The sequence below is a fragment of the Coenobita brevimanus genome, chromosome 29, assembly GCF_032717465.1.
Source record: "Coenobita brevimanus isolate Jiangsu-jjx chromosome 29, ASM3271746v2, whole genome shotgun sequence".
In the NCBI taxonomy this organism is placed as follows: domain Eukaryota; kingdom Metazoa; phylum Arthropoda; class Malacostraca; order Decapoda; family Coenobitidae; genus Coenobita; species Coenobita brevimanus.
The window spans coordinates 18,328,602-18,344,734 of record NC_136982.1 but is presented as its reverse complement, the minus strand read 5'-3'; the positions used below and the strand labels follow the sequence as shown (position 1 = coordinate 18,344,734).

The window sequence follows — 16,133 nt, the reverse complement described above, 5'->3', positions numbered from 1 at the left end:
GCGTCTTCGGTTGCTGGTGTCAGTCCGAACTTGAAGATTCCGACGACGAAGGCGATGATGATGCAGACTCCGCCCAGCAGGACACTACTCCAGCCATCCCCAAGCTGAGCGCACTCCGGGAACATCTAGAGTTCGTCCTAGACTACCTGGAACACCGGACTGCGACAGGGAGATGGAGCCCTTGGGACTCGTGGAGGAAGTGCGTGCTTTCAGGCAGCGCATCATCAGTCGCCAGAATCGTCGGTCCTTGCGTCAGTCAACGATTGACAGTTTTCAGGCCCGTGACCCCGCTGTGCCAAGCCCTGGTTCCACCTCGTTGCCTCCCCAAGACAGGCCCTCATGCTCCGAGCCACAGCCCAGCACATCAGCTACAGTGGAGTCACCGCTCGACGTGAGTTTGCGGCTGTCTTCAGAGTCTTCTGTAGTCGGTACGCCATCACCACTACCCACCGATGCACCCCTTGGACGCCTGCCAGTGATACTCTCGGGCTCTGACAGTGAATAAACAGCAAGAACTTCTCCACTAGACCACACGGGAATTTTGAGTGTTGTGCAGTGAAAAAAACGGTGTGTTGTGTTAAGGTTTTCAAGTTGGGAGAAAAGACTAAGTAGAAAAGAAATTTAACGTAACTAACCTTCTTTGTTTTGGCTTTGGAAACTTAAAAAAACTTGGGAAAAGTTAATGTGCAACACTTAAATTTAATGGAACATTATTTGGACTAAAGTGAACACTGTGAAAAGAACGGACTTCTGTGTGTTAGTGACTAAGTTCAGTGCAAGACTTCAGGAAGAGTGTAGTGCAAGTGCTTCCAGGAAATCGTTCTTACTGTCAGAGTCCGAGAGGAGGCGGTTATTCATCGAGGTGGCCAGGGACTTGCTGTAAGTAGCCAAAATGTTTCATGTTGTACTATTTTCCATACTATATTTACCAGAATGTTTCATATTGTATTTTTTCCCATACTATACTTACCAGAAAGTGTCATACTGTACTTCTTTCCATACTAAACTTACCTCATGCATGTGCAGTAGGAATGGGTTTTTCAGAGTTCGGTTAGGTTCGGTTAGAGTCCATAAGTACCAGAATGTTTATTAATGTATGAACATACTTCTAAACCCACATTTTATGTGTCTATTGCATTTATTTCAGTCATTTATGTGCCTTATTGGTGTGATTTGGGTGTTAAATAGGTGCTATGCATGTCCGGAGGGAGTTGTATAGGTGTTTCTCTGTGTTAGGGTCCGTAAGTACAAGTCCATAAGCTGGGGCCCAATATCCGGACAAAACCAATATCCGAACCTACCGATGGCTCTATTGATCCGGATATTGGAGTGATTACTGTATATATATATATATATATATAAGAATTCTTGGATTACGATCAGAATCAAAGTACAGTATGACAGGTGTAAATTTACCGAATAAAAATTCAACATCTGGTGACGTGCCTTTGCAAAGAGTTGTCCACTACTTACCATACAAGTATGTTGTATCAACCCCTAAATGGCAGTCAACATTCCAGAACGTATATCAAGGAAAAGGTGGTCGATGTCACAGAACACATTCTGTTTTCTATTCCATGGGCCTATTAGGCTATATACAAGAAGTGCGGTGTGGGTCTCGGTATTGATTACTTCACAGAATATCACACACTGAAACATATTAATGTGAACAGCTACGGCAATATGAACAGTTGTACAAGATATTTACATACAGTAAGCCCTGCAAGACCCGGATGCCCGGGTCCTGGACACCCCAAGTCCCAGACATTTTGGGTTCGGGTTCTTGGACACCAAAAATGGCCAAGAAATGCAAAAAATGAAAAAAAAAACACACACCCACACACCCACACAAAATGTTTTCAACCCTACTTTGAATCTGCCACGCGGTGACAAGCAGCTGCATTTTGGCGTGTACTTCCTCCGACATCCGCTAGAGCACCCCTCCATCCTCCCCATTTCCCACCTAGCTGCTGTTGTGACTGCAAACCCATCGCTATGGCTGCCCACGTGCTCACTTTTGTGGTGGTGCCCTGCTGCAGGCCCTGCTATTCCTCTGCTGCCTCTTACTCGTGTGTGTGACGATGGCCTCGCCGTCCGATGAGGAAACGAGTGGTTCTGACTCTGGAGAAGAAGAGGGAGATATTGAAGAAGGTGGACGCAGGATGGTCGACTTCCCGCATCCTCCGAGAATTCAACATGGCCTGCTCTACCTTGTTCGATATCAACAAATCCCGGGACAAACTCACCCAGTACACGGTAGACTGCATCGAAGACCAAAAACAACGTGCAGAGGAAGATTATGTACCCTCCTAGGTTTGAAGAAGTTGACCGATTCACGCTGATTTGACATAGTCAACATCTTGATGGTGTGCTGGTGCGTGGTACGGAGCTGAAGATTGCTGCTGAGAAGTTTGTAAGGTTACATGACACACCAGACTTCAAGGCATCTGAAGGGTGGCTCTTCACTTTCAAGTTATGTCATGGACTTACCAAATGTAAGTCCAATGGTGGAGCTTTGGATGCCAATGAGGAGGGAGTAGAAGAGTTTCGGCAGAAGGTGAAGGGCTTGACTGACAGGAAGGGCCTCACTCTCAGTCAAGTCTACAGTGCTGACAAAACTGGTCTATTCTATCGCTCGCTGCCCACAACCACCCTAGCATAGGAGACGGAGAAGCATATACCTGGTTGCAAGCTCTCCAAGCAACAGATATCTGCTTTGTGTTGTGCCAATCTAACAACATGCACTGGCTCAAGCCCATTACTGTTGGCTGTGCAAAGCAGCCTCAGTGCCTTCGTGGGTTGATGGATGGCCTTCCTGCCGTTTGCTACCATTCTGTGAAGGCTTGGTTCACAGCCAAGATCTTCAAAGACTGGTTTCATCAGCACTTCGTCAAGGAGGTCATCCATTATCAGATGAACGCACTGGGAATGCCACACAACCAAGTAAAGGCTCCACTTTTTCTGGACAATGCACCTGCACATCTGTCCAACAAGGAGTTGGTGGCTGAGAATGGCCGCTTACTGTAGGTGCTTGTTCTTGCCACCTAATATGATTGCTCTCATCCAACCAATGGACCAAGGACTGATCATGGCAACACAGAGGCTGTACCGTCGGAAGTACCTGGACAAGGTGATGGTTGTTCTCGAGGAGGAGGACAAGCGCAAGGAGGGACAGGACATGCGAGGCCAGCAGACTGTGGAAAACCTTCACCACTACAACCTCAAGTCAGCCATCTATAACTAGGCCACTGCATGGAGGGAAGTCCCTGTCAAGACTCCAGAAAGTGGTTGTCTTGTCTGCTTCTCATAGCCGATAAGGTGCATGACTTTCTAGGTTTTGACGTGGATGACTTCCATGAGTGTCTTTGTGTGGCTGGCGATGAGGTGGATGTGGACGAAGTGAGTGAGTGATTGGATGACAACGAGGGCAATCCTGGGTATCGGATCATGTCTGATATCAAGACTGCATCTTCAGTTGCAGGTACAAGTACCCAGCTGGATGATTCCGATGAGGACAGCGTGGATGATGCGGACTCCTCTCAGCGTGACACTACTCCAGCCACCCTCAAGCTAAGCGCTCTCCAAGAGACTATAAGAGTTCGTTCTGTACTACCTTGAACACCTGGACTGCGACCAGATGGGGCCCCTGGGACTCGTGGAGGAAGTGCGTGCTTTTAGGCAGCACATCGTCAATCGCCAGAATCGCCATTCCTTACGTCAGTCAACCACTGACAGCTTCTTCAGGCCCATGACCCCTGCCGTGCCCAGCCCTGGCTCCACACCAGTGCCTCATGAAGACATGCCTTCCACCCCCATGCCACAGCCCAGCACATCGGCCACGGTAGAGTCTCCACTGGATGTTAGTTTGTGGCTATCTTCAGAATCATCTGCAGTGGGTAGCCCATTACCACATCTCAGCGACACGCCCCTCAACCACCTGCAACACCTACCCTCTGACTCTGACACTGAATAAACAGCAAAAACTCGCCACTAGACCACATGAGAATTTGCAGTGTTGTGCAGTGTTAAGAACAGAAAGTGCAGTGATAAGAAATTAGAATTCAGAGTGCAAAGGATTAACTGCAGAGTGCAACACTGGCGTGCTTCAAGTTCAGTGCAAGTAAGAAAAAAATGTGTAGTGTTAAGAAATTAGAATTCAGAGTGCAAAGGATTAAGTGCAACACAACACTGGATTACTGAGCATGCTTCAAGTGCACCTTCACCACTGTCAGAGCCTGAGAGGAGGTGGGTTAATCTTCGCGACGGCCACATACGTGTCGTAAGTACCCTGTACATTGCTAAATATTTTCAATACTCACGTCTAATTTCTCATTCTCTGGTTCCTTTTATTTCATTATTTCTTTTCCTTATTTCTGTGCATTGGGCCTTAAATAAGTGCTGTGCATGTCCAGTAGGGAGTTATGTAGGTGGCTTTCAAAGTTATGTTGGGTTAGGGTCCATAAGTACCTGGCCAGGGGACATTTTCCCAAGTCTTGGACTAGACCAAGTCACGGACAAGCCTTTGGCTCTATTATGTTGGATCTTGGAGGGATTACTGTATGTAAAATTATAATTGTAGAGACATATGGTACAAAAAAAATTTAATATATATATATATATATATATATATATATATTTATATATATACTCGTGTGTAGTGTTCAAAGTGGACCATGATGTCACAGAACAGTGTCCATAATGTAAGAATAATATATTTTACTCTGCTGTTACAAATAAAAGCAACAATCAAGACTCTCTGCCTGCTTGATCTCAGATGCGTTCCGCTGAGAGTGACCTTGTTGCACCACCACCCCTCTCACTCGTCTCTTACCTCCAACCGGCCCACATGCAATTTAAAGAGTAACATCAATTTTTTTTTTTTTTTCAGCTATCCTGATCCATCTATGCATGTTTTGCCAGATTTCATAACATTGTATTTTTTCCAAAATAATCCGTCCCACACGGATGTAATTTTTTTTTTTTAGATAAATAACAGAACGGAGGAAAAACAAATGAGTAAAAAAGAAAAAAAATCCATACACCACATTACTGGTGTCCTCTGTTCATAAAATATCTGTAACAGTTAGACTTGAACAGCTGTGGGTTGAAATTTGGAGGGAAACAACTCTGTGGAAGCGAGTTCCAGAGAGATGCAGTTCGGGGAATGAAAGAATTCTGATAGGCAGAAGTTCTGCAATATGCCTGAGTGACATTCCAGTCATGAGTGCTACCAGATGCCCGTGTAGCACGAGGGAAGGCATGGAGAGGTGGCACCATGGACGCAACTTCGTCTGAGCATTTGCCAAAAAAAAATCTGTAAAATAATGCAAGGAAGACAACATTCCTTCTTACTTGCAGAGGAGGTAGTTTATATGTAATGGCAGGGTTGTTAATGATTCTAACAGCTTTGTTCTGAATTTTGTCTAGTTATCTTAATGCAACCTCTCCACAACCATTCCACAAGGGTGAGCAACTTTCAAGCTGAGAGTGCACATGACTCTTATAAATTATAGCTAACTGCTCATCGGCAAAGAAGTTACGGACTATGTACAATAATCCAAGTTTCTTTGAGGCGGTTTTAGCAAGTGATCTGACATGAGAGGTCCAGCTGAGGGCACTGTTAAGTGAGACGCCAAGAATTTCAATACTTTTGGAGATGGGAATATTAGTAGCATTGAAGGTAATGTACGAATCTGGTGATATCTGTCTATTAGTAAACTGTATATATTTAGTTTTACTAGCATTAAAAGAGACAAGGTTGTTTTGTCCCCATTCACTGATCGTAGATAGACCTTGATTTATGGAGATGGCTGTACTGAGTTGAGAGGTAGAGATATTAGATCTTGTAAATGGGTGTCTGAGTGTGAATGAACTATGTAGTGTTGAGTCATCTGCATATGAGTGAATGGGATTGTGGGTGACAGATAAGAGATCATTAATATGAACCAGAAATAGGGTTGGCGCCAGAACTGATCCCTACGGCACGCCGGCGTTAATCGGGTGGAAATTGGAATATACATCATCTATTTTTACTCTTATTTTCCTGGAAAGTACAGTAGCCCACCGTTTCAGGGTTAAAAAAAAAAAGGTGAAGTTGCCTTTCATGCAGTCCATTGTCCCCCGAGCTAGACCAAGATGGATCATATAGCCCTGCTAGGGTTAAAGAGAGCGCGCTACCCCTCCCAGCAAAGACAGGTACCCGGGGCAGGGCATGAACTCTCGACCTTGTGATCTCGAGCCACATTCTGTACCACTGAGCCACCCCACTCCCCTTTGAGGGAGAAAGAGAGTTAAGGTGTACTTGAATAGGCACGTAGCAGACCAGTCGGTTAGGCTATCCAGGTTCCACTACATGGAGGCATCTACGTTCTCCAGCCCGTGACATAATAATGACCAATAATTATTCATGCTCAGTATAAAAATAATACCTTAATATTTATACATGAACAAAGGCCTAGCATGACAAAAACAAAAATGAATAATCAGCCAATAAATTTACCTAACTGATATCGCCATTCAGTCTGTAACTCAGGAAAGAGTCCAGTGTACAGGAAGTCATGTTTAACAAGGCAGGAACAAGTCCTGTAGGCCTAATGTTCCTCTTTGGTCTGATTTGTCTATTTGCATGTTCTAAACGTCTTTTCGATGAAAAAAGGTAACAGCTAGTGCACAAAATAATGTAAACGATCTTTTTGCATCAAATTTGGATAAGCTCTATAGTGATAATTCTCTCTCTCTCTCTCTCTCTCTCTCATTGCAACTGCTTAAAGTGACTTGATTAAAAGTTTTATTATAATTAAGCCTGGGTATTTGTAGGTTACGAAGTGCTGCGGATGCCATGGAAAGTATGTAGAGCCATTGAAGCTAATGACTTATTCTGCTACTGAGCTGGAACAAAAAAATGACATTATATGGTGCTAGTTACAAAGCAGTCTATGGAAAGACTGTAGTGCCATAGCACTGTCTTATTTTGCCACTCAGCTGTAACAAGATATTACGCCAAAATATGGTGCTGGTCACAAAGAAATGGTACTGTACCGGTACGGAAAACAATTAGAGCCATAGCATTCAGCTGCCTTATTCTGCCACCAAGGTACACTAAATAAGCTGCAAAATGACACACCTCCTCCAGTTAACCCAATTCAATCAAGTGACATACAGTACATCATCTTACTGCCTTTCTTAGTACATTGTCCAGATGGTTTTATTGTACGTAAAAGTGCACCACACAAGAAGTTTATGGAGGATACATCAAAATCCTCTCGTTCAAAAAAAATCTCTAAGAAAAAAAACATTCTTTGGACGAAGCTACCGATAATAATAATAATTAATAATAATAGTAATGTGGTGCCAGGCACAAACCTCACCCGACATGCGTCTGACCTTTCAAGATCTCAAGGTCAAAGGTCATGGTGCCAAATGAAAGCCCATATGAGACTTCCTATATCTTGATAACAGCCAGTTTCGAGTTATAGCCCCTGATTATCCGTGACCTTGAGTTTTACCTTTCAAGTTAACAAGGTCAAAGTTCATGGTACCAATTATAAACCCATATGAGATTTCCTTCATGCTGATAATAGTAAATATCTATTTGCAGCCAGTTTTGAGTTATAGCCCCCTGATTATCTATGACCTTGAGTTTGACCTTTCAAGGTCACTCAAGGTCTAGGTGCCAAATGAAAGCCCATATGGGAATTCCTGTATGCCGATAACAGTACGGTAAATATCTAACTTCAACCAGTTTCAATTATGGCCCTCTGATAATCCGTGACCTTGATTTTGACCTTTCAAGGTGAATCAGTTACCTCAAAAAATTATTTTTCTCTCGGGTCCAGTGTCCACACATCCTGAAAGTTTCATGTAATTTTCTTTGGCCATTTTTTCGTAACATTGCTAAAAACAAAGATAGAAACAAGACTAAAAACAATACCTCGCCAGACTCCGTCCCAGGCAAGGTAATAAAATACGCTATTAATTTAAAAAGGTTAAAATAACCACAACATCCTGAATAATAATGAAATGTTAAAAAAAATAATCAGTAAGTGGAAATTCAGGATTCCCTGAAATCACTTGTCTGAATACAATCGTTACCGGGTAAGTGTAGAATAGCCTACTTGTCATCAAAAGAGGGGTCAGAGCAAAAACGTGAGGGTTAAAAAAAAAAAGTGAAAGCGGAAATTTTAGCAATAACGTACATGGTAGGATACACACGAACATACAAAGACTGAGAGAGAGAGAGAGAGAGAGACTAAAACAATGAAATAAAAGCATTCGGGGGCCGAATGCTGATCACTAGCCAAAATACCGGTATGTTGTTTGATTAAGTGCACCTTACCTACAATCCAAATTTGAAGAAAATTTACAAAACTTTATGGAATTTACTCACCATGTTGCACAAAAAACTATTTCATATTAAAGAATATCCTACGGATGGCATTCGGTTGTCTCTGATCAAATCCTTACCAAAAGAAGCTAACCGGCTTCTGCACATCCGCAAGTTGCTATTTCCAGAAGGTTTGGTGAAAATTCGTCCACAACTTTTCACGAATGTTGGCATCACACACACACACACACACACACACACTAAATCGTCTCGCCTTTCTGCGGGAGATAAAAACTGTGTACGCTATAAAAGAGAAGTTAAAGATAACAGTGAAATGCAAATAACTGTGTTCAAAAGATTAAGGGAAGGAATGGTATGGGAAAAACAGAGCTCGTCCAACCAAAGCTGGCGAAAATTTTTGTCCTTTTTCAGAGTATTTCCCATTGCTTGAAATCAATTTACATAATACTGTGGCTCTACATCCCCTCTACTGAACTTTTTCATGAGCAGCATCTTATTCTAATCTCTCGCCAGCCTACATAGCACTTTTTATATCCAGTATACAAAACAGATTGTCTGCGTTCCATGGGGACCAAAGGAGATGCCTATGGAATTCTATAAACGACTCTAATACGTGTAACTTTTTACTACGAATTAAAATGTTTAAACTGCAGCTGATTAAGTGGCACCTCTGATGGCCAAGATTAGGATTCTAATTGGCGTAACTTTTTATGACAAATGTAAATGTTTTTTAACTGCAGTTAATCTCTCACTCACCATCCTCTCCACATGGCCAAACGACCAATGTATTGCTAATACTTTCTATCACATCCACACCACAATGCTCCTTCACTTCTTCATTTATCAGTCTGTCTCTTCATTAACTTCACATGCTCCTCTCCAGTAACTCATTTCCACTGTTCTCACTCCTGATTTGTGGCCTTCAAGGTTAAATGACTAAAACTAAACCCCTGGGGTCTTCTCCCACAGAGATGGGTGGGTGGCCATCGAGGGTCCCAAGCAATGCCGGTATGCATGATCATACGATTTTACCCGGACAACGCCGGGTAGGCTACCCCTGTTTGTGGTAGATAAATCTGTACAGTGGAACGGCTCTACATCCCTTACACAGTTCTGCTTCATAAGTAGAACTATATTCTAGTGGTAATCTCTTGTTAGTTCAGCGGGAGAACAAAGACGATATTACGACTCTGCATCCATTCTATACCTTCATGACAAGCATTTCTAGCGTTCATTTCGTTACAGCTTTGGGAGAATATGACTAACTGTTCTGTTTTTTCCACAGCAATTCATATTGACTAGCATCATACTCAAGTTTGTATCTTGCTATAACTCAGAATTCATAATGGAGAGGCCAAGATAAAATGAACAGTATAGGAAAGTTTCATTCATTCATTGCCAGACGCCATGTATCCCAAACGGGGTGGCCAACGGCTTAGAGTTAATTGTTTTATAGGGAGGGTCACTAATCCTCCACCAACCCCACTTGACACGTAGGGAGAACGTGTTGACTGAAAATCAGAACAAATGAGACGGGGGGGGGGGAGGACTCGACATTCTTGCGAATTTGGCGCTTTTAACGCTAGATCTAGCTCTTTTTAGCATTTAGGTGAAAATTGTTGTACTTCCCTGTCTAGAGCGATTTAAATTCCTGTACAGAATGATTTTTAGAAACTTTGTTTTTAAAATGCAGTTTAATGCTTTTCGAGCTTTGTTTGGCAACACTGGGCTCAGACTGAAGGCAGAAATTGGAGACTTTAGACATTTATACCAATCACGGTTTAAGAACCGACAGTAGAAATATAGTAAATAAACATGTCAAATAAACAGATTCATTTTGCTCACCTCTCTTGTCACAATTAGCCTTCTTGGCTGTCAAAGAATACTTTAATGCTTCAGTTCGGTGATGGGCTATATTTTTAGTATATTCTTGCTTCTTGCAAACTTTAATCCTTGAATTCGTACGGTATATATATATATATATATATATATATATATATATATATATATATATATATATATATATATATATATATATATATATATGTAATATATATATATATATATATATATATATATATATATATATATATATATATATATATATATATATATATACATACTGTATATATATATATATATATATATATATATATATATATATAGTCCTATATTGCCCCATGAGAAGAGTAGGAGCCCGGGGCAAGGTAGTTGGTCCCGACATTTACGATGAGTGACCAGCCTCACCCATCCCTGAGTGGCATTAGCCTACATGAGGAATCAACCCCAATCACCCCTTGGATATAAACCTTCACCGTCTCTATCCGATTAGAGCGCAATAATTGCCCACTAAACCACCAGGTGCCAAAATTTGGTTATATGGCTACCAGCCAGCTTAGTAAATGGTTTCCTGGTGTACAGGAAACCATCTGGCTTGTCCCTCAGTGTGGAGTCACCCACAGGCAGAAGGAAGAGGAAAGAATGAAGGAGAGAAGAGGGAGAGTAAAGCCATCCATAGGCAGAAGGAAAGACAGAAGAGGATGGAAGGAAAGAAGGGTCGAGGAGAGGAAGGGTTAGACACCCGAGAGCAGCACTACATCGAGTGAGTGGATGGTGAGCGCCATCAGCTACATCCCATTGGAGCCCAGTGTCCCGAGTATTGGACAGAAGTGGGATTTTTCAAGTCTTTATAAAGTAGGGAACCCCCGGGTAGGGACTTATGAGCTTCGCGACTATGAGCCGATAGGCGGAGGGCGGTACGCTTAGTGCCCTCCCAGGGCCGTGCCTCGCCCAGTACCCAGGGGATCCAATGGGATATATATATATATAGATAGATAGATATAGATATATAGATAGATATAGATATAGAGATAGAGTGGATATATATATATATATATATATATATATTCATCCAATCCTATGTTGCCCCATGAGAAGCGTAGGAACCAGGGGCTAGACAGGGTGGTCGTGACATTTGAGTATATATATATATATATGGAGGTATGTCTGACCACTACCTGGTGGAGGGAAAGTTAAGAGTAGGTAAGAGATGGGTGAGAGCTAGGAGGGTTAGGTGTGGCAGGGAGGTTTTGAAAGTGAGTGAGTTGGATAAAAGAGAGAAAAAGATAGAGTATCAGGAGAAATTGAAAGATGAGTGGAACGCAGTGAAAGATCGGGAAAATGGCAGCGTGGAGGAGGAATGGCAGTTGTTTAAGAGTGCTGTGGTGGGGCATGCAGAAGAGGTGTGTGGTGTGAGACGTGTGGGTGGTGGTGTAAGAAAAGGAAGTGAATGGTGGTGCGAGGAAGTAAGTATGGCTGTGGCTGAGAAGAGACGGGCATATGATGTGTGGCTGCAGAGGAAGGATGAGATGTCATATGAAAGGTATAAGGAAAAGAGGAATAGAGCGAGAAGGGCTGTGCGTGATGCTAAAGTGGCAGCAGATGAGAGGTGGGGTAGGCGGCTGACAGAGAATTTTCAACAGAATAAGAAAATGTTTTGGAAGGAGGTGAAAAGGGTGCGAAAGGGAGAGTCTGGGAAGGAAGAACGAGTAAAAGCAGAGGATGGAAGGATGTTAATTGAGATGGATGCAGTAAGGAAGAGATGGGCAGAGTATTTTGAAAGATTGTTAAATGTAGAGGAGGAAAGGGTGGCTGAGATTGTGGCGGATGGAAGGGTGCAAGGAATAAATGTGTTGGGAGAGTTGAATGATTCTTTGATCACGAAGGAAGAAGTGGAGAAGGCAGTAAAGGATATGAAAACAGGGAAAGCTGCAGGTATGGATGGGTGTGCTGTGGAATGCCTGAAGGGTGGTGGAGTGACTATTGTTGACTGGTTAGTAAGATTGTTGAATGTGTGCTTTGAGAAAGGTATGGTGCCAATTGACTGGGCAAGTGCTTGTGTGGTCCCGTTGTATAAAGGCAAGGGTGATAAGTATGAATGTACTAGCTTTAGGGGTATAAGTCTGTTGAGCGTTGTAGGTAGTGTTTGGTAGAGTGTTAATTATGAGAGTTAGAGAGGGTACAGAGGGAGTGATTAGTGATGAGCAGTGTGGCTTTAGGAGAGGGAGAGGATGCGTTGATCAGGTGTTTGCTGTGAGACAAGTGTGTGAAAAGTATTTAGCGAAAGGCAAGGATGTGTTTTGGGCATTTATGGATTTAGAGAAAGCGTATGATAGAATTGATAGGGAGGCTTTGTGGACTGTTTTAAGATTGTATGGACTTGATGGTAGGTTACTAAAAGGGGTGAAAAGTTTTTATGTAAATAGTAGAGCGTGTGTAAGAGTGGGAAATGCTGTGAGTGATTGGTTTCCCGTGAGAGTGGGGCTGCGACAGGGATGTGTGATGTCGTCTTGGTTGTTTAATATTTACATGGATGGTGTTGTAAGGGAGGTGAATGCAAGAGTTTTAGGTGGTCTGAGTCTGGTAAATGTTGATGGAGGAGAGTGGAATCTGAAGGAACTGCTGTTTGCAGATGATACTGCACTGGTGACTGATTCAGAGGAGAGATTGAGACAGTTGGTAGAGGAGTTTGGAAGGGTGTGTGGAAGGAGGAAATTGAAAGTAAATGAAAATAAGAGTAAAGTGATGAAGTGTACGAGGTTGATAGATGGTAGGGGGATTAATATAGTTTTGAATGGTGAGTTGCTTGAGGAGGTAGATTGTTTTAAATATCAAGGGTCACATGTTGCTGTGGATGGAAGAATAGATGCAGAAGTGAAGTTTAGAATAAATGAAGTAGGAAAGGCGCTGGGAGGAATGAAAAAAGTGTTTAAATGTCGTTCGCTTAGAATGGATGTAAAGAGAAGGCTGTATGAGGGTGTTGTGGTACCGACTGCATTATATGGGGCTGAAACATGGAATGTGGGTGTAGCAGAGAGGAAAAGTTTGAATGTAATGGAGATGAGATGTCTGAGGAGTATGTGTGGAGTGACGCGTATGGATCGAGTGGAAATGATGAAGTGCGAAGGAGAACTGGAGTTGTTCGGGAGATGGCTGGTAGAGTTGAGCAGAGGGTGTTGCAATGGTTTGGGCATATGGAGAGAATGGATAATGAACGATTGGTGAAAAAGATAACTAGATCTGATGTGAGAGGTGTAAGGCTGAGAGGGAGACCACGAATAGGATGGATGGACAGTGTGAAGAGAGCGCTGGATGCGAGAGGGATGTCTGTTGAGCAAGGAAGAGTGGCTGTGCGTGACAGAAATGGCGAGAAATTGTGAATGAATAAGTGATGACGCAGCCCTGAGGGGATATTCTCCCGCATTTGGACTGATCAGCTAGTCAGGTCAGGTGCGGGTAAGGGGATGGGTCTGTTATGATGTGGCAGGGGTAAACCAGTTCTGCTGTCGGGCCCTGCTGCGGATGTCACTGATTGCATTGCGCAGTTGACCCTTGTGCGGTGTGATGCGGTGAGGATCTGTCCGTTCTCCCCTTTGGAGCTAAGATGCGAATGAATGTGTTTGAATGGATGAGTAAATGGAGAGTGAGTCGTCCTGTCTCGGCTACCTCCCTTTCCCTGGGGGAAGCAGCCTAGGTATATAGATATATATATATATATATATATATATATATCATTGGAGCCCAGTGTCCCGAGTATTGGACAGAACTGGGATTTTTCAAGTCTTTATAAAGTAGGGAACCCCCGGGTAGGGACCTATGAGATTCGCAACTATGAGCCGATAGGCGGAGGGCGGTAGGCTTTGTACGCCCCCAGTGCAATGCCTCGCCCAGCACCCCTGGGGATCCAATGGGATATATAAATATATATATATATATATATATATATATAGATATAGATACATAGATATATATATATATATATATATATATATATATATATATATATAGTATATACCTTATTGGAGGGACAGAAGTCAAGAGTGAGAGCAGAGGAAATGAGTTATTTGAGAGGAGCATGTCGAGTCGCATGCAGAGACTGACAAATGAGGAAGTGAAAAAGCGTTGTGGTGCGAATGAGGATGTGATAGGAAGCTTTGGGAGAAATATATTGAGGTGGTTTTTGGCCATATGAAGAGGATGGAGTGAGAGACTGAGAGGAGAGTGTATGAGTGTGGTGGAGGTGGGGGGAGAGGGAGGGGGAGGCCAAGGATGAGATGTAGGGATGGAATGGAGAGGTATATGAGGTGGGTGCGAGCTGGGAGCAGAGCAGTGAAATGGCGGGGGACAGGGCGACATGGAGGCGATTTGTTTGTGGCCACCCCTATGGGATTAAGGCGTCTGTCAATATATATATATATATATATATATATATATATATATATATATATATGAGCCTCAGTGGTAAAGTGTGTGTTTTCGTACACTGAAGAACGAGGGTTCGCGCCCCACCAAGGTAATAAACTTTGGGAACGTTCTTCACGCCACGTACTGCATTGGCGGACACAAGGGGTGCTGTGGTTGAACCAGTGTCGCATACCGGTACTATAAAGTATGCTTGCACCCAGTCGGCTTGCGCGGGCCGATTACACTTGGTTCACAGACTACACACACATTCAAAGCCACTCCAACACTAGTTACACTTACAAGCACTTCTCACCCTACATACAATCTCTACTAGACAGCCTAAGCCACTTGGTAGATATACAATGGCTGTATCGTCCCCACTTCGGTCGGGATAGGCCGGTCCTGCAGTGGACACTCAAACGGCTGATGAGATGAGATATGACATATATATCCATTCATCCAGCCAGACGCCATGTATCCCAAACCGGGTGGCCAACGGCTTAGAGTTAATTGTTTTACAGGGAGGGGCACTAATCCTCCACCAACCCCACTTGACACGTAGGGATGCCAACAGCATCTGGTGTTCCCAGGCGGTCACCCATCCAAGTACTAACCAGACCCAACGTTGCTTAACTTCGCTGATCGGACGGGAAGCGGTGTAATGAACGTGGTATGGCCGTTATATATATATATATATATATATATATATATATATATATATATATATATGAGCAGTTAGCTATAATTTATAAGAGTCATGTGCACTCTCAGCTTGAATATTGCTCACCCTTGTGGAATGGTTGTGGAGAGGTTGCATTAAGACAACTAGACAAAATTCAGAATAAAGCTGTTAGAATCATTAACAACCCTGCCATTACATATAAACTACCTCCCCTGCAAGTAAGAAGGAATGTTGCCTCCCTTGCATTATTTTACAAATATTTTTTTGGCAAATGTTCAGACGAAGTTGCGTCCATGGTGCCACCTCTCCATGCCTTCCCTCGTGCTACACGGGCATCTGGTAGTGCTCATGACTGGAATGTCACTCAACCATATTGCAGAACTTCTGCCTATCAGAATTCTTTCATTCCCCGAACTGCATCTCTCTGGAACTCGCTTCCACAGAGTTGTTTCCCTCCAAATTTCAACCCACAACTGTTCAAGTCTAACTGTTACAGATATTTTATGAATAGAGGACACCAGTAATCTGGTGTATGGATTTTTTTTTTTTCCCATTTGTTTTTCCTTTCTCCGTTCTGTTATTTAATATATATATATATATATATATATATATATATATATATATATATATATATATATAAGCTAGAGAGAGAGAGAGAGAGAGGATATATATATATATATATATATGTTATATATAATATATATTATATATAATATATAGTATCTATAATATATAGTATATATATATATATATATATATATATATATATATATATATATATACATGTATATTATATATACATATATATTATATATATACATAATATATTATACTGTATATATATATATATATATATATATATAT

General features: G+C 42.4%; 1 non-coding gene across 1 annotated transcript; it reads right to left on the bottom strand.

The window, feature by feature from the left end:
- Positions 1-15,152: 15,152 nt before the first annotated feature.
- On the bottom strand, positions 15,153-15,271 carry LOC145395107 (5S ribosomal RNA). Its single transcript, XR_013896538.1, has one exon. It is a non-coding gene; the product is annotated as a 5S ribosomal RNA (ribosomal RNA).
- Positions 15,272-16,133: the final 862 nt, after the last annotated feature.